Below are 23021 nucleotides of genomic sequence, written 5' to 3'. Positions count from 1 at the left end.
AGGTTACTCTCCTCCACCTTTACAGTTTCAGGACTTTGAATGTAAATTGAAATTCCAGAGGGATTTTTGTGAAAATATGGAAATAGACCTGTACCAGGTTATTAGAATTTTATCTTTGGGTGTGTATGGTACATTTACTCCACTATAGGAATTCCTCAAATGACTTTCATTAACCTCAAACAAACATTTTCTTTATCTAAGTCTTTTGTTGTTCAAAACTTTGGGTTGAAATAACCTTAGCGATTTTTATTCTTTACCTCACAACAATTTCAGTCACTTGGCAGTCTTCAGATGGGGCTGTTCCAATAGGAAGGGTACACAGTGGTTCACTCATGGAGGTGGTGTTTTGCCAGGAAGCGTTGGAAGACTGTTTTCTGGTGTACTCCTCTTGCTCCATTGAGCCTCCATGCCTCACCAGATCATCTCTGACATATTCATTACTAAAATGTTATTTTTTATTTATTAATTCATAGTTCAGTATTTTCATTTGATACATGGCACAGGTTTTAATATTGGGTGGCCTCATTTATCTAGATATTTGATAAATATTAATTCCTACTTCCTTATTTATGTCTATATAAAACTAATAAGTTGTATTGAATTTGGGGTATTTGTTAAAAAGTTAGACAACTGAAAACTGCCCCAAATTCATTTTTATCATGTGCTTTCCTTTCTCTAGTCTGTGATTTCATCTGTTATTGAATTGCTGTCTATATCCAACTCTGACATATTGACACCTTTCAATAGGATCAGTTTTAATTTTGGTGTGTTTAACATTTACTCAAAATGATGTCTTTCAAATCATCAGTTTCACATTGTATTTTTTATTTTCTTTTAAAAGTGGAAGGTTCTTGATTTTAGTGGAATTTCTTCTATGCCCTAGCCATCCCCACCACTCTGGTAACACTTGTTTTTCAATTTTGTTGTGAGTTTTCAACTTTGTGTGCATTTTCATGCTTTCCTATGTGTTGAATGCTTAGCAGTGACTACTAGAATCTTCCATTTGACTTTGTGAAGAATTTATTAGTTATTACAGTAAATAAAAGCTACTAGGAATTAGTTGAGTTTTCTAGTTAATCCTTCCTTTGAAATTTGGGATCAACTGAAGTATTATTATTATTTTTTTTCCTTCTGGTACTGGGGCTCAAACTCAGGGCCTTATGCTTGATAGGCAGGCACTCTACCACTTAAAGTATTTGGTTTATCCCCTCTATCATTCTCTCCTTTACCTCCTCTGCCTTCTTAAAATGACTTCAACAACTTTCAGTGTTCTATTTTTAAAACAGTATTTTATTATTTTGTTGGTAGGAGTAGTTTGACTAACAAATTTTAAATATAATTCAGTCATATTTTTAAATACCTTAAGTAACTTCATATCTTTGATTCTAGCATAAGGAAATTATCCTACACATATGATTGGGGAAGCATTAAACAGAATTATTTGCTGTAAAAAATTTGTAAACAACTTGAAATCAAACAATTAGCAGCATATATAAACTGTCAAACATTCATCAATACTATCCAGCTCTTAAAATGGTATGTTTGAAGATTAGTAGTATCATCTGTATTTTCACTTAATTCCCATTTTAAGTTGAGGAAATCTTGTTCAATGGAAAATAAATCTTAGTCACATTTCAACCTAGGAATTCATTAAGAAGATGAATTGCCTCTTTTATTCAAAATTGATACAAAACTTTAAGCAAAGAGATTATATTTTCAGATGTTTCCATGCTGATTTGTTGATTCCCTGAATGTGGTTTTTATATATGTGTGAGTATGAATAATTGTTAACATCCCCCATTATCTCTTGGATTTCACTGATACATGTAAATAGAAAACCTCAGTTTCCATTAATCACCTTCCTCCCAAACCCATTGCTTGCCAACATTTCATGAATTTTAGGAGTACTCTGAATTTTACAAGTGCTCATAACTATCCCTGCTTCTTTTGGGACTGCTGCCTCTTCACTGAAATTTTCTATATCTAGGAGTTGATACTCGGGGTGCAATTTCAAGGTGTGTGCTATTGGTTGGATCAATCATGCCCATCTCCATTGGGGTAAGAAGAGATTTATCATTGTTTTAAAGCTAACTGTTTTTTTTACTCTGTGAGTTCATTCCTAGTTTCTTAAACATTGAATAGTAAACTCATATTCCATATTCTCTTTTTGGGCAGAGTTTCTCCTCTTTAATAGGAATCTGAATACTGTGTTAGGCATGCTGTTTTCTGCTATCAAGGAATTTATCTACCCTTGGATACCCTTGGAAGTCACTCAAACAATTCAGTTTCTTCATTCAACAGTTGTAGCTTCATCATCAAATGCAGGGGAAATTTCCTTATCTTACCAAGAATGACCATCTGTACTCTGTGTTCATGTTTCTGTCTTCTATAACTTCTATAACTATATAGAAGGAAATGCAGAAAGCAAAGGGAGAAAATTTATTTCCCCTGTATGTCACATCCCACTCGAGAATCCCAAATAATACTGCCCGTGATCATGATTTCACAGAACCATTCTTTCCGTTTTTTATTTCCTCATAGTCATTTTTGTTTCAAAGATTTAAATTCAAGTGAGTGTCACACTTCCATATTCATAATCATGTATGTCTTCCATATCTCCCTAGGAATCCAGCAGTCAACTTCCAGTTACTATGAAGCAACTTTCTGGAACAGAATTAAGTGCTAACTGGCTTTCCATCAATCTAACATATACTCAACTGTGGCAACAACTTTCTGAGAATTTATCATCACTGAGTTGCCGAGTTTGTTGTTCACTTGTTAGATTTTGTAGCCTGGATTCAAGTGAGGGATTTAAGAGTGACACAAATGGCTCTTAGAACACACTTGGAAAATGTGTGTCTTCACCTGTCCTTGTAGCTCATATCTGCTATCTTACTATTTCAGCAAAAACCTTCCCTCTCATGCAAAATTACATATTCTGACTATTTTATTGTCCACAAGCCACAAATCTAAAATTCATTCAAATCACTTGTTTTTTGCATGTAAAGATAATTTTATGTTGTATCCTTTTAAAAAATCTGAACAGATCAGATTGTATTAATAGGGATACGTCTACATGGTAACTAACTGACTTATTTTTCCCAGCCTTTTTATAAATGTTTCTCGAAATACATCACCCAAACAATATGTTGACTCATGACAAGCCTAGAATTTTAAACTTTGTAAACCTGTCTTCCACCAAACTTTCTACTAAATAAGACACACATACTAAAAAATTTCTTGAAAAAAACATATTTTTAAAAAATATCACAGTGTCATAAATTCAAATGTAGAACAGCCAAAAATATTTTGTCTTGAAGAGAATGTTTGTCCTTCAGTTGGGTGTTTCCTTTGGGTCTTTTTCCTAAATAATTACAGAAACACGAATGATATGTATAGAAATGGGGAGAATGCAAAGGTACTGAACATGATCAAAGCACTTTAGATACATGCATAAAAATAAAATAGTGAAACCTACAAAATTATTTAAAAAGGGGAGTATGGGGAATAAGATGGAATAATGCAGGTTGTGAATTTGATCAAAGTGCATATAAGTTTGTATGGAAAAATCAAAGCAAAACACTTTTGAACAATTAACATACACAAACACAAGTAAAAGTGTGTCTATTGCAAGTTGTTAAATATTATTCTGAAAAGTCTGATGGATCCAGGTAATACTGAAGTGGTGCTGAACTCCTGAACATGGATCTAAAATAAATCAAATCTCCAATTTTTCCCCTGGGAACAGGTGCTTTGATTTTTCTTTCACATAATGTGATTTAGCTGACTAAAACAAGATGTTCACATGAACTGTTTCATCCCTAACAATTTTGAAAGCAATGACAATAGATTTCTTCACCTTCACATGTATGCATATTTGGAAGATATGGACATTTGTGTATGTGTGTCTGTATAATAAAAATATATATTCATTTCATGAATATATGAGATACATGTATGTATATATAACATGTATGTGTACATGTTTATAGGGAATACTTAGTTATATATATGGAAGACACATGAACATATATATATTATATATATATATAGAGAGAGAGAGAGAGAGAGAGTCTTCAAAATAAACACAAGTAAACAAGATAATGAATTTACATGAGATATTTAAATAGCCTTAAATCTCTACTTGTTGGTCTCTTAGCTAATTATTCCCTAGTTTCCTACCTGCATTCCTTAAAATGGCAAGTAAATTTCTGTTGCTATGGTTTAGAATTTTGAACAGAAGACTGACAATTATGTGATTCAAAGTAGATGACAGTTTGCCTTTTCGGAGGTAGTATTTATAGTCTAAAATAATAATTATCTGTAAGATTGTCAAGGGGTTACAAAGTTATTACAATTATTAAATACTTTTATTCATCATAGTTATTTGGAATACAGCTCTAAATGGTTAGTCTCTATCTTTGTAGTAGAAATTTATGTTTTTCTCTTATAGTGAATAAGATAAAACATTGAAAAGAGAAAATACAAATAATTCAGGCAGTGACAAGTAGTAAATAGACACATTGGAATAGAAGGCTTATTCATTTACTTGGAACTTACATATAAGTTATGTAAATCACAGCAGAATTCATATTGATTCTACACACTTAGCCTAACATCTTCCATTCAATCTTATATTTCCAAATTAAAACATTTTATGATCTTGATATCTAGCAAAATATATTCAATCTTCTTTATTAATTTTCTTATTCATGTAAATAGTTTTCCTTTTCCTGTTTCTGTTATTAATTTTTCTTTATTTTTTAATGAATGTAATTCAAAACTGTATTCAGGTATTCTTAGGTGAAAATTTATGTATCGAAGGGTCCTACCTTGATATGGTTTAGTTGGAAAGATTTTTTTGTAACATCAGTAAATCAGTAAACTCTTATAAAATTCCTAGTTTCCTTCATTACCGTGCATGACCTTATGCAATTTATTTAGTCTCTTTGACCTTAAAAATATAACACTATTATTGCTGAATTTTTGTGAAATATAAATTAGATTGCATATGAACAGTATTGCGAATAATGTCTAGCACATTGTGTAGGAGCTGAATAAAGGGCAGCCATTATCATTAAACTCAATTCATGACAAAACATACCTTGCCACAGGGGTGTATAATTCTATATTTTCGTCCTTGTTCTCTTTATTTTCTCCACTCTCAAGGAAAAATTCTGTAATAGGTAATTCAAGAGTTACTACTACAACATTAAATGAATATTCATTGCTTTTGGAAATCCATTTCTCAGAACTGCTTCTATTTCCTCCACTTAGGCTTAATGAGACAATGATAATTCTACAAAGACCAGCTATTCACTAAGTTTTATGAAAAGTTCTCCTGTATGTTTTTATTTGGATCTGTATGCATTTACCATCTAAATCTTAGATTAGCTATGAACTAGGAAAAAGCAGAAATAAAGTATTTGTTTGTCTTCAACTTAGATAATGTAGTTTAACTTATAAATTAACATACTGGGCTTTGGTGGTAAAATATAATGGTTTGGTTCAGAGTTCTGCATATGTATTTCTTTGGGGAATTTTAAAAGAACTGTCAATATTAGGCAAGACTTTGTTTTTACACAATTTAGTAAAACCCATGGTCAAATATTTAATAAGGTCCATATTGTACAGCATTGGGTTTATAATTTGGTCTTTTTGTTTGTAATTTGTTATATCTTATTATGTAGTATAAGGTAGGCTGGTCAGTTCTCCAAAGTCATGGTTGATCAGACATTAGTCCAAGTACATGCAGACTTACTTGTAGCATTTGCTCTCACTTTATGATCTTTCTGTCATCAGCTTCTCTAATGTGTTGCTCTACATCATTGAATTTTGCTTCCTTAGCTTTGACCTTTGATACACACCCTAGGGTATAACTTTCATTTATTAATTTAGTTTTATAAACAAACAAAAGCTACAATATGATTAAAAGTGTGACCTTTTTGGTAGCCACTGCCAGGTCATTGAACTATACCCCCTTGGTAAATGGCACAGATGGACATGGAGTGTACCTCCTCAATAAATGGTTTTTAGCCAAATTTGGTTGTAAAAAATAAAGCACATACAGAAACATATACAAAACAAAAATGTTTGCTTATGAATTATCACAAAACAAGCAAGTCTTACACAGAAGATGGAGAACATGCCAGGAATGCAATGAAGATCCTTCTCTACCTTATCCATTTTCTCTTTACTCTTTCAATGTTAACCAATATCTTGGCTGTTAGGAAAAATCACTTTTCTACATTCTTTATTTGTTTGTTACAAAATATGGTAACTTAAACATTGGAATTAAATTTTCCAACTTCAGATTTCTTTTTAGAATGCACATCCAGTTTGTCATTGTTTTGTTTCTTTTCACTTGTATGCAGTACTGTGGATCAAAACCAGGGCTTTATATATGCAAGGTCAGTGCTCTCCCACTGAGCTATGCCCTCAGCCCCATATAAGATTTTATTTAATTTCTTTAATTAAATATTTGTGAGACATTCATTCTTCAATGGAGTGTTTTGATTACTCATTATTCATTGTATGAATATGTCATAATTGAAGTACTCATTCTTGATTTTTGGACTTTTAAGTTATTTGCTAGGATGAACTATTATGAAATCACTGTTCTATTCATTTGTATACATGTATTATTGTCATATGATCACATAATTTCATTGGAAGTAGTCCCAGGTATTAACTTTCAGGATCACACAGTAAGAATGTGTTCAGTTTTTGTAGACAATGTCAAAAAGTTTTCCAAAGAATTCTGTCATGTCATGAGATTTTCCCTACTCTACATCTGCAGCTCTTGAAATGTACTTACTTTTTAGTTTTATCCACAAGAATATCTCATTTGAGATTTAATTTGAATTTCCTGACGAAAAATGTGGTATTGAGCACATTTTCTTAAATTGTTTGACTATGTAGATATTCTATATTGCGAATATTTGTTCATACTCTAGTAGATTCCTTTTTGTGTGTTAATGATCAAATTTTTAAAAATACATTGGATTTGAGCCCTTTTTCTCATAATATATATTTAAATATCTTCTTTAGCTATGTAGCCTGTATTTTTATTTGTGCTTTTAAGGATGACTTTTCATGAATATGAAGGTATTAATATTAATGTAAAAAATATATTATTTACCTATTTAAATTACTGTATTTAAATCTGAATACATATTCTCATATACATGTATATTATTTTATTTTAACAAAAAGTTACAAACATTTTCATTTATATTACTGCAAATGTTAAAATATGATTTCTTCTTCATAGCTTTACATGAAATATTCCTTCCTCATTTTATTAAATAAATTGAACTTTAGTAAATATAAATGTGGTATATACTATTACATGCATAGCCAAGACAGATATGTTACCGCTGTGTGGTATAAAATGTGTTCTTTATAATTTTAGTTAAACAGGAATAATCAAATATGGGGTATAATATCTACTGAAATCTTTCTTTGAGATTTTTAATTCATTTTTTTAAAGCTTGAACTGGCTGAGCTTCAAGGTACTATTGCTCATTTTGCGTCTTCCTATAAATTGTAAATGCTTTCTTTTTGTGAGATAAAGAATAAGAGTTACTTCTCTATGTCCTTGATAATTAAAAAATTAAAAATCATATTGCTATTTATTCAATATTTTTAGTTAAATTTTAACTGGTATCCTTACATTATATGGAAAGTGATTTAAAATACATATTATTCATTTATTAACCAGTGCAAATTTATTTATTAATCTGTTCACATTAAAATTTTCTCTATATTTTTCAAAAGACAAGGTGACCAAAGGAGAAAGAAACTAGGAAATTAACTAGAGTATATTCTCTGAGTAGATAAATAACTGCATTAGTTTTTAGATATGATTTCTATTTGATAGTTCACTCAAGTATTTAAAAATACATGTTATGGCTTGAGTATGAAATGTCTCCAACAGGCTCATATGTTGAGGGGTTGGTTCTCAGCTGGCATTAGTTTTGAAAGTTCCAGAAACTTTAGGAGGTGAGGCCCATGCAGACTTAGTAGGTCACTAGAGGACCTTGGAGGGCCTATCTGTCCCTGTCCTCTTCTTGTCATGAGGTAAACTGCTTTTGTCACATACTCACTGCTATTATGATTGCTTTACCCTAGAAGCAAAAGAGTTAAGTGACTATGGATTGAGACCTCTGCAACTGTGAAACAAAATAAATTTTTCCTTCCTTAAGTTGTTTCTGTGAAGCATTTTGTCATAGGGATGAGAATTCAGTCAAACACAATAAAGAACATAATCATAAACCAAAATTTATGATCACTGCACTCAGAAAAAAAGCAAACAAATAAAACCATACTAAATCATGAGAGACATCTAGACTTGTTCTACATCAATACCAGTGCTACTTCATTCTGAAAAACATGCATTTTTATAATTTTCTGGGTTATCTTTTAATTGGGGCATCTTAATTTCTAGATCTTGGAACCAGAAGGAATCCCCAGAATTGTTTTATGTTTCTGTGGATACTCTAAATTTTTCTGCAAAGTTTTCCATCTGTTTCTTCAGAGGAAGAGTGGATAAAATCTTTAATTACATTTCCACTTGAGTATCCTTGGAAAATTTTGTTATGTCATCTAAGAAATCATTCACTCTAACCTTGAGGAAAGAGATTCAGGTGTAGCAATGGCTTTTATAACTATTCAGGCATGAGTTGAGTTACAGCAACACTTAGTATTTCTTTTCATAACTTGAAAACCTTTTCAGATTTTGAGTACTCTGGTGTTATTGAAGGAATTCAGTATAAGTTGTTCCTTTTTTTCTTTTTTAGAACTTAGGGCCTCACACTTTCTAGGTATGTGCTCTGTGATGGTGTAGCCCCTGCCCCTGCCCTGTCCTTTTTGAATTTTAGGTAGGATCTTGCTTTTTGCCTGGACTGGCCTTTGAGTTGATCCTTCTACATATGTCCCCTGTATAGCTGGAATTTTAGACACAAGCCACCATATCTAGCTCATTTGTTGAGATGGGATCTTGTAAGTTTTTGCTTAGACTAATCTTAAACTATGATCTTCCTAATCTCTTTCTGAGTTTCTGCAATTATAGGTATATGCCACCATGCCTGGCCTTAATTGTCCTTTGGACTCTGTGTGAACTTTTATCCTCAGGGAAATAATAACATAAATAAATGTTTTATACCTCAGGAGCCATATCATTTCCTATTGTTGGAATAAATGAAATATGCCACTTTAAATACCTTGACTTTGAAGATTGGCATTTTAATAATAAAGACAATCTTAGAAGTTTTCAATGAATTTCTGCCCTACTCACATCTCTGTATTCACCCTGGCAGTCCTTCAGTGTGTAAACTCACTATGTTATTTCATCCTTGATAGAGCATTCATTTTGATATAATTGTTATTCTCTTAAATTTTGTTTTATATGTTCATGTTCCAGTTATACAAAACTTTCATACTGGCCCTCCTATTCACAATTCCATGCAGTGTCTCAGATGTCTCTTCATTCAGTCATATTATATTCTTATTAAACAAACAATATAATTGATTTCTTACTATTTTATGAGATGACTATCCTACAATGCTGGCAATATTAGCATTATTGATAAGCCCAGAATAAATGTTACTAATCATCCAGTATGGAATTTTTCAACAGAACATTGTATATGATGCAGTGCTCTGTATATAAGCTATTCATTTCAATAACCATTGGTCACATGTAGCTATTGATTATTTGAAATGTGGCTAGTACAGTTGAGGATCAGAATTTTAAATTTTACTTAATTCTTTTAAATTGAAATATTCAGACATGACTACTGAGTATCAACTTAAACAGAAGTTTTAGAATGTTATTTGTCCAGAAATATTTCTGTAACACTCCTTAAAGACGTACAAAGCATATTGACAAGCTACAATTCTTCAGTCATCACAGCAGTTTCTATAAATTTCAAATTTTATACAACTTTTTTATGATTTTATACTGATATTTCTGAAGGTATCTTGGACTTTAGATTTAGTTATATTAATTATATTCATACACATGTGCTTAATTAGAGCTATTAAATGTCCTTGATTGTTCATAAGTTTGCTATGTTTATTTTCTATTAGAAGAGAAAATAAATTTTGTTAATTACCAGTTACAAAAGAATTCACTGGAAATTTTTTCACTGATGATTTGGCCACAACAATTCAGTAGGTTGTAACCTTATTTCATGTCAAAATTTTGGCACTCTACTTAACAATTTTTATACTTTCTTTTAATAAATCTTGTTACAGAATTTAAATTACTATAATTAAAAAAATTGTTCATTGGAAAAATATTTCCCTAATTTCATGTAGTATCTAACTCATATTGCTGTCTTATTTTATCTACCCTCATACTTTCTAAAAATATGATTTCTTATTTTAAAGACAATCTGTCTTGGCAACTGATAATTTGAGTTATAACAAATGACTTCTTTATATTTGTTTTTAGTACAAATAACATGCAAAATACTATGTTTTAAAATAACCTACTAAGTTTTCATTGGGACATTATATTTAATGTTTTCTTATAGTTTGCTAAGATTTCTTCTTCAAGAATTTGTAAAATCATACATGCTACTTTAAACTTTTATTCACTTACTTGATGTTGAATTTTGTTGTGATTCATATTTATTAGAACTAAGTTTTCTGTACTAATTTTTTCCTTCTACTTGCAGTCAAATTAAATGTCTTTTCTTGCAGTGAAAATGTAAATAAATTTCTAGGGAAGCAGTCTCAACTATACCTTAAGACCTTATCCTCATGTTTTATCATGCTAAGGCATTCTGTGAATTTTGTGTAGGAAAAATAAAGAGAGTTTCCGAGTATTTTACCTACTGTTTCCCAAGAGTAATTAAACTATTTAGAAAGATCATCTAAAGATAATTACATTTCTACAATGGTGCTAAAACTATATATCCCATAATTATTTAATCAACAATTGTTGGAATGCTTAAAATGTTCACAGAGATAGTAAATCTGGATCTTCATAGGATTAAGAAAGTAACTTTTCAATTTGAATTTTTAGAAAGTACAGAATATAACCAGTGTAATTATTCAATATGCACTGAAAATTAAGAACATAAGACTGAGAAAAAAGAACAGAGGGACTTTTAAACAGAAGGGCAAAGAATATAAGCTTTCTTATGAATGTTACTATTTCCTAAGACTTATACATTGTTTTGTTTTGTTAGCACATTTCTTCTAATTTGCATACTCATTCATGCACAGAAAATCAGTGAGATTTTCAATTTATTTACATTGTTTACTATTTTATGTCAAATACTTTGTGGAAATATTTCTAAGTGCCCCAAAGTGTTTATCAGAAAAATAAAAACCCAACCAACCATTCAACCAATAAGATTTGTTCTAATTGTAAATGTCTTTTTTAATTTATAGATTACACATTTATTAATCATTTAGTTAACTCAAAATAAATGAAGTCATAATTACAACCTGCCTAAAAAGCAATAAAGCAATACTTTATCTTTAAAGATACACATCTTTAGGAACTCAATACATCAAAAGATATAGCAATAGATTTTTTCACTCCTCCTTATTTATGAGTAGATTTTGAAAATTTGAGAATGTGAATTTACAGGATTCTGTGTTGTATTCACAGAGGAAACTCATTGATACTTAATGCACATCAATCACTTATTGAAACTCCAAGAAGAATTTTAAACCTGTGATCTGATTTGAACGCTTATTGGTAACAAGGAAAGAGAAAGCAACAATTCCGGTTAGACATACCTCTTTTGTGTTGTTGACATATCTCTTTAGTTCTAGGAAGGCAGTGATGGTCTTACTTTTAGCTCCCTTGCTTTGCTTCATTTATTTCTCCTCTTCTCATTTTGAAATTCATTCTTAAGACTTTGTGAATCTGATAACTTGGAAACATATTTATTAAGTCATTATGTGAGACAACCAGCATACCACGTGCATTGATGTTTCACAACATCTTCCAAAAATATTCTCACTGAAATTACCACTTTTTGTTTTAATCATCAGAACATACCATAGTTATATTATTTATAATTTATGTTCTTTTCAAACAGAATTAAAACCTTTTACAGGGGTAGAAATTTCTAATATTTCAAACCACTTAAACAAATAGAATTCCTTATAACTTCATATCAACATTCTTTTTTTTGTTCGAGGCAACGATCAGTGATAATGTTGGTAACCAATCACCTAATAGTGAAGATTTGACATCAACAGCTGACAGCTCATTTTGACTCCCATTTATTACTAAGATATCAGCTAACAGTGGTTGGAAAAAACAGTCTACCTCTCCCACCCAACTTTGGTGTATTACAGCAAAAGACAATTAATTTAAAGGACAAAGTCTCAAATACTCTCTTATTTTCACACAATATTTAAAGGATTCTAAATCTCTGCAGAGTCATGCTCAGTGTCTAACTCTGAACAGCACCCTAACCATAAAAATGTGCCTCCTCTGTCAGCACAATGCAAACTGTCTATGGAAGAAGTTAAAAGAACCATGCACAGGACTGCAAATATTTCATTTTAACTTCCATACCATCCCATGCTGTGATGTTTTCCTTATTCCTTATGTGCAGGTCAGTCTGCATATTTCCCACAGAATTCCCGCAGAGGACCTTTGACATATACACAAAGTTATAAAAACATTTGGTTGAACCAGGCCACAAAATATGGAGAAACATTCCAGAACTTTACTCAATAAAATCCTATGAAAATAGTAGTGAAGGGAAAGCTGATTACCTTAGTGAGAAGTAGGTTTGTTCAATTTCTTTATTGTACATTTTAAAATGTTATTTCCACAAATACCAGTGGAAACTCCAATAAGTCACTTACAATGAAAATACACATACTTAAAGATATTTTCTTTGTCTGCCTTGGTGGCCAAAAGGTGGGAACAGAAGAGAAACTATGCTACCCTTTTTGTCTTGGGTCTTGTCTGTATGGAGAATTGCACCATGTCATCTAAATACAAAGTCAAGAGTATTATTCTTACTTCTCAGAATGTTCCCTTGAAGAAAGTGGATTTCAGTGTGAACAAAATCTATAAAGGCAGCCATTATTAGCTGATGTTTATTACATAGCTATTGGACTCATAGTTTTAAGATAAATATCTTCTATAAGTGAAGATATAAACTAATTATGGATGAGTGAACAAATGTCACAGTTGTATTCTATGAATATACCATAATATATAGAACTTACCATATAATAACATATATGAATATACAATTATAAAGCACACAAAAATTATTTATAAATCTCAGTTACTAGACTATAAGTAGTAAATTTTATTACAACAGATTTTGCTAATCTTCAACTTCATCTGTTTAGTGAGGACAGTATCATAGGCAATGTTAGTATTCTGTACATCTATACTGATTACAAATCACATTCAAATATTAGCTGTATTAAGCAGTTTTTAAAGATACTAAACATACTAAAGTTTGCACAAATTGAACAGAATTACCATATACCTAACAGCTAGTTTTATTTCTTTTTCTGGAAAATTTTACATTACTATGCTACATTTATTACAATAAATTAAGTAAATAATATGATAATTTAAATATAAACACTGTTTTATAGTGAAGAAAATTGGAGATTCTATGGGAAATGGAGAAAATAGTAGGATTATGACCTGAGTTTGAGTAGTATTCACTTGCTAATAGGTTTTGTATCCTTATTTGATTACTGGTGTCATGATCCCCATCTGCAAAGTAATAAGTTTGAATATGATGAACTCAATCTGTTCCCTAGTTCTCAATTTCTTCATTGTATTATGTCCAGTAAGTCTATACCATAAACTTCTAAACAAGAGTAATAGATCAAGCTTGGCTGTGTTTTCAAAAAATAAAAGTATTAGAAATGAACTTGAAGCTATTAACAAATGGGCAAAATGTCTTGCCCTCCTGGAGCTTACATTGTTTTAGAATAGCATAGAATTATATCCAATAATATTAAAAAGAAATCTGTACAACCTATTTGGATTTCGATGAATACAAATTAAGAAAAAAAGAAATTCTAAAGAAGGGGGAAAATATTTCATGCTGTAAATAATGAATCTATGGTAAAACAGATGATGAAAACTTAACATCAAAATTGGCTTTTCCCTTCCCTTTAACATCCACACATAAAATTGGAAAAAGTAAACAATTAAATGTGTCTTTGATTTATTTAATCATTCTCAGTTTAGGCTAATTTAATTTTAATTCCTTGTAAGAATTCTCTTAACTATTCAGCTGTCTTTGGACAATAAATGTACTTAAGTTACTGAAACTGGTATCAAAATATAGTAAAAATTTGGAGTTACATGTCTGTGCTTCACATTTGAGAATCTTTATTACATGTATAAATAATAATGGGATGCTGGAAAATTAGAGGCAAGCCCGTGACCAGATCCAAGATCAGACAGAGATAATTCAGTTGTTAAAATAACATTTTCCTCAATTACTAGAATTTTTAAGTATTTAACAAATACAACATACAAAAAAGTAAGATGGCACATATCATATGAATCATAACATTCATATCAGATTTCAGTGTGTATCATTCAAGTGTTTTTAAAGTTTTAATTCTTTCTATTCACACACATATAGATTATACAATTTGATTGCTGGCCCAGGAATGATGTGGACAATTTTTAGGAATAGAACAGTCTCAAAAATTATTATTATTATTATTGTTCCAATGGAAAAAATGAGAGTTGAGAGTCAGAACCAGCAACAGAAATGAAGGAACGAGTTCTGGAGATTTTAAGGACAAACCAATAGAACTGAGGTGATACATTCAATATGGAAACCAAAGGAAAAAGAGGATTCCAAGAAGACTCCCATGTTTCAGGTTTGGAAGTTTAAGCATCCTTTGAATGGGAGGAAATAATGTAAAATGCTGCACAAAACAAGAAGCACTCACTGATTCATTTCATTCAACATTTGTTTGTTACTTTAACATCATCTTTCCTTTGCATATACTTAGGGTCCTAGTCCTATCACCTGTGGTTAGAGATAGACACAAATCATGCATACCAGAGTTATAGTTTATGGCAATTGACTTTCTTGTGAAATTATTTTAAAATGCCATTATACTATTATTTAATAACTAGATATAGCCAGATTTAAAATCAAAACCTCTGAGTAAAATTAACACATCATGGTTTAACTTAATCTAATTAGCATAATATGTCACAGTGGTTTATAGTTTTCTCAAGTCTAGCCATTAAAATCTGCTTTTACTTACACTGATATATATTCTTAATTTGAAAGGCACCCTCTTGGAATTTTGGCATTATTATCAGTGATATGATAACCTTTAGTTGTGTTCTTCCTATAAAATGAGGCTAGTTTAGTAGTACGACTTCTGACACAAATTGGAAATTTTGTGTTTCCAAGGATAATGAACTATATTTGTATCTCTCTGGAGTTTAAATGTGAATGGGAATGTCCTGACACTTTTATATTTCTCTGGAGGCACTGAGGAGGAAGGTTTGATTGTTCTGGTGTTCTGATAATCAAAGCCCCAAACACTCAAGTTTTTAAGATTTCCTTTGCTTTTGTAATTCTACCAAATGAAAGTAGTGATCATGAGCTGTCAACAGTTTATCAAATACTATCATTTCACTGTTTACTCCTCTGATATATTTTTCTGACAATATGAATTTTTTCAAGTAAGTTATAACACAACATATTGTAGTCAATTAAGATTTGAGATTATCTATTAATACAAGTAAGAGCTTAATATTCATTTATACATTCATTAATTATTAAAGGAATACTTATTAGTCAGTCAATCAATATATAAAGTATATTGGTAAGCTATTTTTAGATGATAAAATTATTCTGACAACTTGGTCCCTCATTCTAAGGAGCTTGCAATTTCATTAAGAAAAGTTAAATTACAGAATTATTATGAACAACAACAGATAACATTGTTATTAAAAAGGTGGAGATATATTTATGAATAATAAAAGTCAGAGCATTGCCCTCTGGTTGAGAAATACTAGATTTATTAAGGAAACAACATCTCTACTAGATCTGGAAGGGGGTGTAGGATGTTCACTGTTGGAGACCAATGGAAGAAGAATATTATGTATAGAGACAAAATGGTTGAAATAATTTTTCAGCAACAAAATGACCTTTGGCAAACTTTCTCTATAGAATGTGCAGGTGAGTTCAAGTAAAAAGTTTTATTTAGACATTAAAGGAACTTGAATTTGAAAATTATGTGTCTCTATGGTAAGCTATGTGCAACATTTAACTGTTTCTGGATTTGAAAGTGAGTCAGATTTATAAAAAATACTACATAATAACCTTAGAAATAGGTGACTATATATGACAGGCAATGATACAAGTGACTTAAAATGTCATCCTTTCTATGAGAGAATCAACAGATACTGTCTTGAGTGGATAAAGCAAAATAAGAAAAGTAATCATATTTGAATTATAGATGTTGTTACCAGAATAAAAAATAGAACCCCTAAAATAGTTACCTTAGGCAAATGAGTCTTAAGATAGCAAGCGGTGAGGAAAAAGTTATGCTACTGCATAAATTCTTATCTAGAGGGAGGCAAAAAAGGATATGAAACATTTACAAATCCATATCTCCATTACACGCATCCTCACTGAGGTACAGTCTTATGTCAAAATATAAGCTTAATAACTCTGTTTCATTGAAATAGCAATTTCATGAGAATGAGGATTTTGACTTATTCATGTCCCATTCCTGGCCCATAACAGGCACTGAATAATCATTTGTCAATAACCAGTCATGTCAAATTTAAAAGAAGCCTAAAAACATCATTATTGTCCTCTTTCCAGACTGGTCTCTTTATTCTTAAAATTCTGGTCTCTCCGCTCTTTCATAGTAGCACATAGTGATCAACTGCATTTTAATAATTTAATGAAAGAACATTAGGAAATCTTTAGAGATCCAAGATAGTGACCAGAACACAGCCACAGACCTTCTGACCTCCATGATCCAGGGACTTTGATAAGAAGCTGGAGACATGATTGAGGTAAAACACCAGGGAGAGCTGAAACATTAGCACTCTGAACCCCTAGCTCATAGAAGGCCTCTCCATGTCACCATATGTAAAAGAATAGCAGGTGCTTCACACTAAGCCCCATCCCATAGGCCCTCAGAGCCATTGCTCCATACCTCCATGGGATCGCTGATCCTCCGGCCCTGCTCCTTTGACTCACCAGGGCTGTGCTACCCTAAACTCCCACTCCTCAGACCCACAGGATTCCCATGGAAGGAACCCTTAAGGCCAGAGATCCACAGACATTTATGATCTCTGCCAAGCCATGCCCCCCCAGGCCTACACAGCCCTACATGAGCTCCATTTTGCTGGTCCTCAGCCCTCAGCTCTGCATGATCTCTGCTTTGCTGGCCATGCCCCCAATGCCTACACATCCTTGCAAGATCTCTGCTCTGCCGGGCCATTACCCCAAGGCCTGCCATGCCGGAGATACAAACACGCACAATCTCCGTTCTGCTGGACCACACCCCCCAAGTCTATTAAGCTGAGGATCCACAGACAGGCAGGATCTCCACTCTGCCAACCTGAGCCCTACAGGCACACCAAGCCCACACTCCAAAGGCCCACTACTTCACCTAAGCTAAAGGCCTCCACCCGTAGGCCCGTGGGACTCCACTCAATGTCCATTTGCCACAGGAAGGCTCCAAACCTACCTAAAAGACACACACAGACAGGTCTGGATGCTAAAAAACTAGCATCAGAACAACTAAGATTGCAATTCTACTGTTCCAGATCTGGTGATTTTTTTTCTTTCCCTTCGTTTAGGGATTTGCTGCCTGGTTTACTGTTTGATCATCCACCATCTCTACCATATTTTTCTCTTTTCCTCTCTGCTCTATTCCTTTTATCTTTCCATCTCTCTCTCTTTTTTATCCTTCTTTCTTGGTTTTGTTAGTATTAATATTGTTACCTAGCTAATACTAAATTACACATAGTTCCGGGTTAGAAACATTACCTAGTGGAAATATGGGAAGAAGAAAAAGAAGGAAACCATTCTCCCCCCAAAAATAAAGTACTATAGGATTTAGAGCAAAATGAAGAAAACAGATACCCAAACCCAGACTCCAACAAAACAAAGAAAAACTATTCCAAGGAACCCAATGAAGCCCATGAGAACACCTTGAAAGAAGAAATCCTACAAGGAATTAATGTGAATTTCATAGAGATATTATGAGACATGGTCAACCAAAACATACAGGAGGCACTCAAGAAATTCCAAGAGGACAAAAACAAAGAATATGAAAAAACACAAAAACAAATAAATGAAATCATAAAAGACCTAAATAAATGTCAAAGTGAAACTGAGAGCACCACAAACAGAGAGGTAAACAAATTAAGGTAAAATATTGACAATATTACAGAGGAAGTAGCTCATGATATGGAAAACCTCAGAAAAAAGAATGAAACAGAAATACAAAACAAAATGGAAGGCCATTCCAGCAGAATAGAACAAATAGAAGACAGAATCTCAGAACTTGAAGATGAAATGGCAATTAAAGGAAAAACTGAAGTACTATTAGTTAAACAACTCACAACTTGTGAAAAGAAAATTCAAGAACTCACTGTCTCCATCAAAAGACCAAATCTGAGAATCATGGGCATTGAAGAAGGAGAAGAGGTGTAAGCAAAAGGAATGCATAATATATTCAACAAAATCATAACAGAAAACTTCCCAATCTAGAGAAAACTCTGCCCATTCAGCTACAGGATGCCTCCAGAACACCGAACATGCCTGACCAAAATAGAACTACCCCATGACACATTATCACTAAAACAACAAGTACAGAGACTAGAGAAAGAATATTGAAGGCTGTAAGACAGAAAAAAATAAATAACTTACAAAGGCAAACCCATCAAAATCACAGCAGATTTCTCAACAGAAATATTAAAATAAGAAGAGCATGGAGTGAGGTCTTCCAAGCACTGAATGAAAATAACTTCAACCCTAGAATATGCTACCCAGCAAAGCTATAATTCAAAATAGACGGAACAATAAGAGACTTCCACGATAAGCAGAAACTGAAACAATATATGACCACCAAGCCACCACTACAAAAGATTCTCCAAGGAATTCTGCACACAGAAAATGAAAGCAAACAAAACCACAAAAGGGCAAGCAATACCAAACCACAGGAGAATAAAAGGCAAGAAAGTAGAGAGTAACATTGATTCAGCTACACACAATCAAATCCTAAAACAACAAAGACAACTACATGACAGGGATCACCATGTACTTATCAATACTAACACTGAATGTTAATCAACTAAATTTCCCCATCAAAAGACATTGATTGGCAAACTTGATTAAAAAGGAAGACCCAACAATCTGCTGCCTATAGGAGACCCTCCTCGTAAACAGAAATAAGCACTGGCTGAGAGTGAAAGGGTAGAAGAAGATTAGCCAAGCCAATGGTCCCCAAAAACAGGCAGGGGTAGCAATACTTATCTTGGACAAAGTAGACTTCAAACCTACATTGATCAAACAAGATAAAGAAGGACACTCCATACTAATAAAAGGGGAAATACACCAAAAGGAAATAATAATTATCAACCTATATGCACCCAATGCCAATGCACCCAATTTCACAAATCATACTCTGAAGGGCCTAAAAGCATATAAAGACCACAGCATAGTGGTAGTGGGAGACTTTAATACCCCCCATCACCAATAGATAGGTCATCCAAACAAAAAATCAATAAAGAAATACTAGAACTAAATCTCACCATAGATCAAATGGACCTAGCTAATGTCTACAGAATATTTCATTCAATTTCTGCACAATACACATTCTTCTCAGCAGCCCATGGAACCTTTTCCAAAATTGATCATATCTTAGGGCACAAAGCAAGCCTCAGCAAATATAAGAAAATACAAATAATCCCATGGATTCTGTCTGACCACAATGCATTAAAAGTAGAAATCAACAACAAAAACAGAAGTAAAAAGCACGGAAACAATTGGAAGCTGAACAACACATTACTCAATGATGAACGGGTCACTGATGAAATAAAAGAAGAAATTAAAAGATTCCTGGAAGTTAATGAAAATGAAAACACAACCTACCGGAACCTATGGGACACAGATAAGGAAGTCCTAAGAGGAAAGTTTATAGCCATGAGTGCATATGTTAAAAGGAAGGAAAGATCTCAAATCAATGACCTAATGCTACAGCTGAAACTCCTAGAAAAACAAGAACAAACAAATCACAAAACAAGCAGAAGGAAAGAAATAATTAAGATAAGGGCTGAAATCTATGAAATAGAGGCAAAAAACCATACAAAGAATCAATGAAACAGATAGCTGGTTCTTTGAAAAAAATAAATAAGATTGATAGACTCCTGAGAAATCAGACTAAAATGAAGAGAGAAAAAACCCAAATCAGTAAAATCAGAAATTCAAAAGCAGAGATAACAACAAACACCAAGAAAATCCAGGAAATCATCAGAGACTACATTGAGAGCCTATACTCTAATAAATTTGAAAATCTCAAAGAAATGGACAGATTTATAGAAACTTACAAAACTGAACCAAGAGGATGTTAATCACCTGAATAGATCTATAACACAAAAAGAAATTGAAGCTGCCATCCAGAGCCTCCCAAAAAAGAAAAGTCCAGGACCTGATGGATTCACTGCTGAATTCTATCAGGAATTTAAAGAAACACTAATACCAATTCTCCTTAAACTGAACCATGAAGTAGAATGGGAAGGAACACTGCCTAACTCATTTTATGAAGCCAATATTACTCTCATCCCAAAACCAAAGACACCTCCAAAAAGGAGAACTATAGGCCAATTTTCCTAATGAACATCAATGAAAAAATCCTCAATAAAATAATGACAAACTAAATCCAACAACACATAAGAAAGATCATCATGAACAAGTGGGCTTCATCCCAGGGATGCAGGGGTGGCTCAACATACACAAATCTATAAATGTAATACAGCACATCAATAGAAGCAAAGACAAAAACCACTTGATCATCTCAATAGATGCAGAAAAAGCCTTCCACAAGATCCAACACCGCTTCATGATAAAAGCTCTAAGAAAACAGGAATAGAAGGAATGTACCTCAACATTGTAAAGGCTATCTATGATAAACCTACAGCCAACATCATACTTACCAGTAAAAAACTGAAACCATTCCCCCTAAAATCAGAAACAAGACAAGAGTGTGCACTATCCCCACTTCTATTCAACATAGTACAGGAATTTCTAGCCAGAGCAATTAGGCAAAAAGAAGAAATAAAAGGAATACAAATAGGTAAAGAAACTGTCAAAATATCATTATTTGCAGACGATATGATCCTACACCTTAAAGACCCATAAAACTCTACCCAAATACTCTTAGACACCATAAACAGCTAGGTTAAGGTGGCAGGATGCAAATTCAACCTACAAAAATCATTAGTTTTTCTATACAACAACAATGAAGAAACTGAGAAGTAAGACATGGAAAGAATTCCATTCAGAATAGCCTCAAAAAAATCAAATGTCTAGGAGTAAATTTAACAATGGATGTGAATGAGCTCTACAAGGAGAACTATAAACTCCTGAAGAAAGAGATCAAGGAAGACTACAGAAGATGGAAAGATCTCCTGTGCCCATGGCTTGGTAGAATCAATATAGTAAAATTGGCTACACTACCTATAGCAATCTACATGGTTAATGCAATTCCCATCAAAATTCCAAAAACTTTCATCAAAGAGATTGTAAAATCTAGCCTAAAGTTCATTTGGAAACAAGAGACTGCAAATAGCCAAGGCAATATTCAGCAAAAAGAGCAGTGCTGGACGTATCACAATACCTGACTTCAAACTACAGTACAATCCAATAGCAATAAAAACAGCATGAAATTGGCACAAAAACAGATATGAAGTCAAGTGGAACAGAACAGAGAACCCGGATATGAATCCATACTGCTAAGCCCACCTTAGAACTTTTGACAAATGTGCCAAAAACAAATGATGGAGAAAAGACAGCCCCTTCAACAAATGTTGCTGGGAAAAGTGATTGTCTGCAAGAAACTGAAACTAGATCCATGTCTATCACCCTGTACTAGTATCAACTCAAAATGCATCAAGGACTTAAATATCAGATCTGAAACTCTGAAGTTACTACAGGAAGGAGCAGGAAACACTCTGGAACAAATAGGTATAGGCAAAGTTTTCCTCAATAGAACCCCAGCAACCCAGCCACTAAGAGAAAGATGAATAAATGGGACTTCATAAAATTAAGAAGCTTGTGCACAACAAAAGAAATGGTCTCTAAACTGAAAAGACCACCCACAGAGTGGGAGAAAATATTTGCCAGCTATACATCAGACAAGGGACTGATAACCAGAATATACAAGGAACATAAGAAGCTAAACTCTCCGAAAATCAATGAGCCAATTAAGAAATGGGCAACTGAACTAAACTGAACTTTTTCAAAAGTAGAAATTCAATGGCCAAAAGACACATGAAAAAATGCTCACCATCTCTAGCCATAAAGGAAATGCAAATCAAAACCACACTTGATTCCACCTCATCCCTGTTAGAATAGCCATCATCAGAAACACCACAAACAACAAGTGTTGGCGAGGATATGGGGAAAAACGAACCCTAATCCACTGCTGGTGGGAATGCAACTGGTGCAACCACTCTGGAAAATAATTTGGAGACTTCTTAAAAACCTAAACATAGACCTGCCATATGATCCAGCGATCCCACTCCTGGGGATATAACCAAAGGAATGCAACACAGGTTATTCCAGAGGCACCTGCACACCCATGTTTATTGCAGCACTATTCACAACAGCCAAGTTATGGAAACAACCAAGATGCCCTACTGCTGATGAATGGGTCAAAAAAATGTGGTACCTGTACACAACGGAATTTTACTCAGCCATGAAGAAAAATGAAATCTTATCATTTGTAGGTAAATGGATGGGACTGGAGAACATCATTCTGAGTGAGGTCAGCCAGGCTCA

At 32.9% G+C, this 23021-nt stretch overlaps 2 long non-coding RNA genes across 7 annotated transcripts in view; one reads left to right on the top strand and one right to left on the bottom strand.

The window, feature by feature from the left end:
- Nucleotides 1–23021, top strand: part of LOC141424719 (uncharacterized) — a 250345-nt gene that overhangs the window by 140039 nt on the left and 87285 nt on the right. Inside the window, exons 5-6 of one of the 3 annotated variants that reach the window (XR_012449571.1) lie at nucleotides 1988–2058; nucleotides 2625–6979. The exons of the other annotated variants lie outside the window; for them this stretch is intronic. This is a non-coding gene — a long non-coding RNA (uncharacterized lncRNA). Of the gene's footprint in view, nucleotides 1–1987; nucleotides 2059–2624; nucleotides 6980–23021 lie in introns of those variants that run through there. 3 annotated transcript variants of the gene reach the window in all.
- Nucleotides 5105–23021, bottom strand: part of LOC141424713 (uncharacterized) — an 84213-nt gene continuing 66296 nt past the window's right edge. For 2 of the 4 annotated variants that reach the window (XR_012449562.1, XR_012449567.1), the window contains 4 exons: nucleotides 16499–16565; nucleotides 12551–12629; nucleotides 11761–11897; nucleotides 5105–5177 (listed from right to left, as the gene is read on the bottom strand). This is a non-coding gene — a long non-coding RNA (uncharacterized lncRNA). The remainder of the gene's footprint in view (nucleotides 5178–11760; nucleotides 11898–12550; nucleotides 12630–16498; nucleotides 16566–23021) is intronic. The other 2 variants (XR_012449568.1, XR_012449566.1) reach the window with 2 other exon arrangements.

Source organism: Castor canadensis, chromosome 1 (genome assembly GCF_047511655.1).
Source record: "Castor canadensis chromosome 1, mCasCan1.hap1v2, whole genome shotgun sequence".
NCBI classification, from domain to species: Eukaryota; Metazoa; Chordata; class Mammalia; order Rodentia; family Castoridae; genus Castor; species Castor canadensis.
This window is presented reverse-complemented; position numbering and strand designations above follow the sequence as displayed.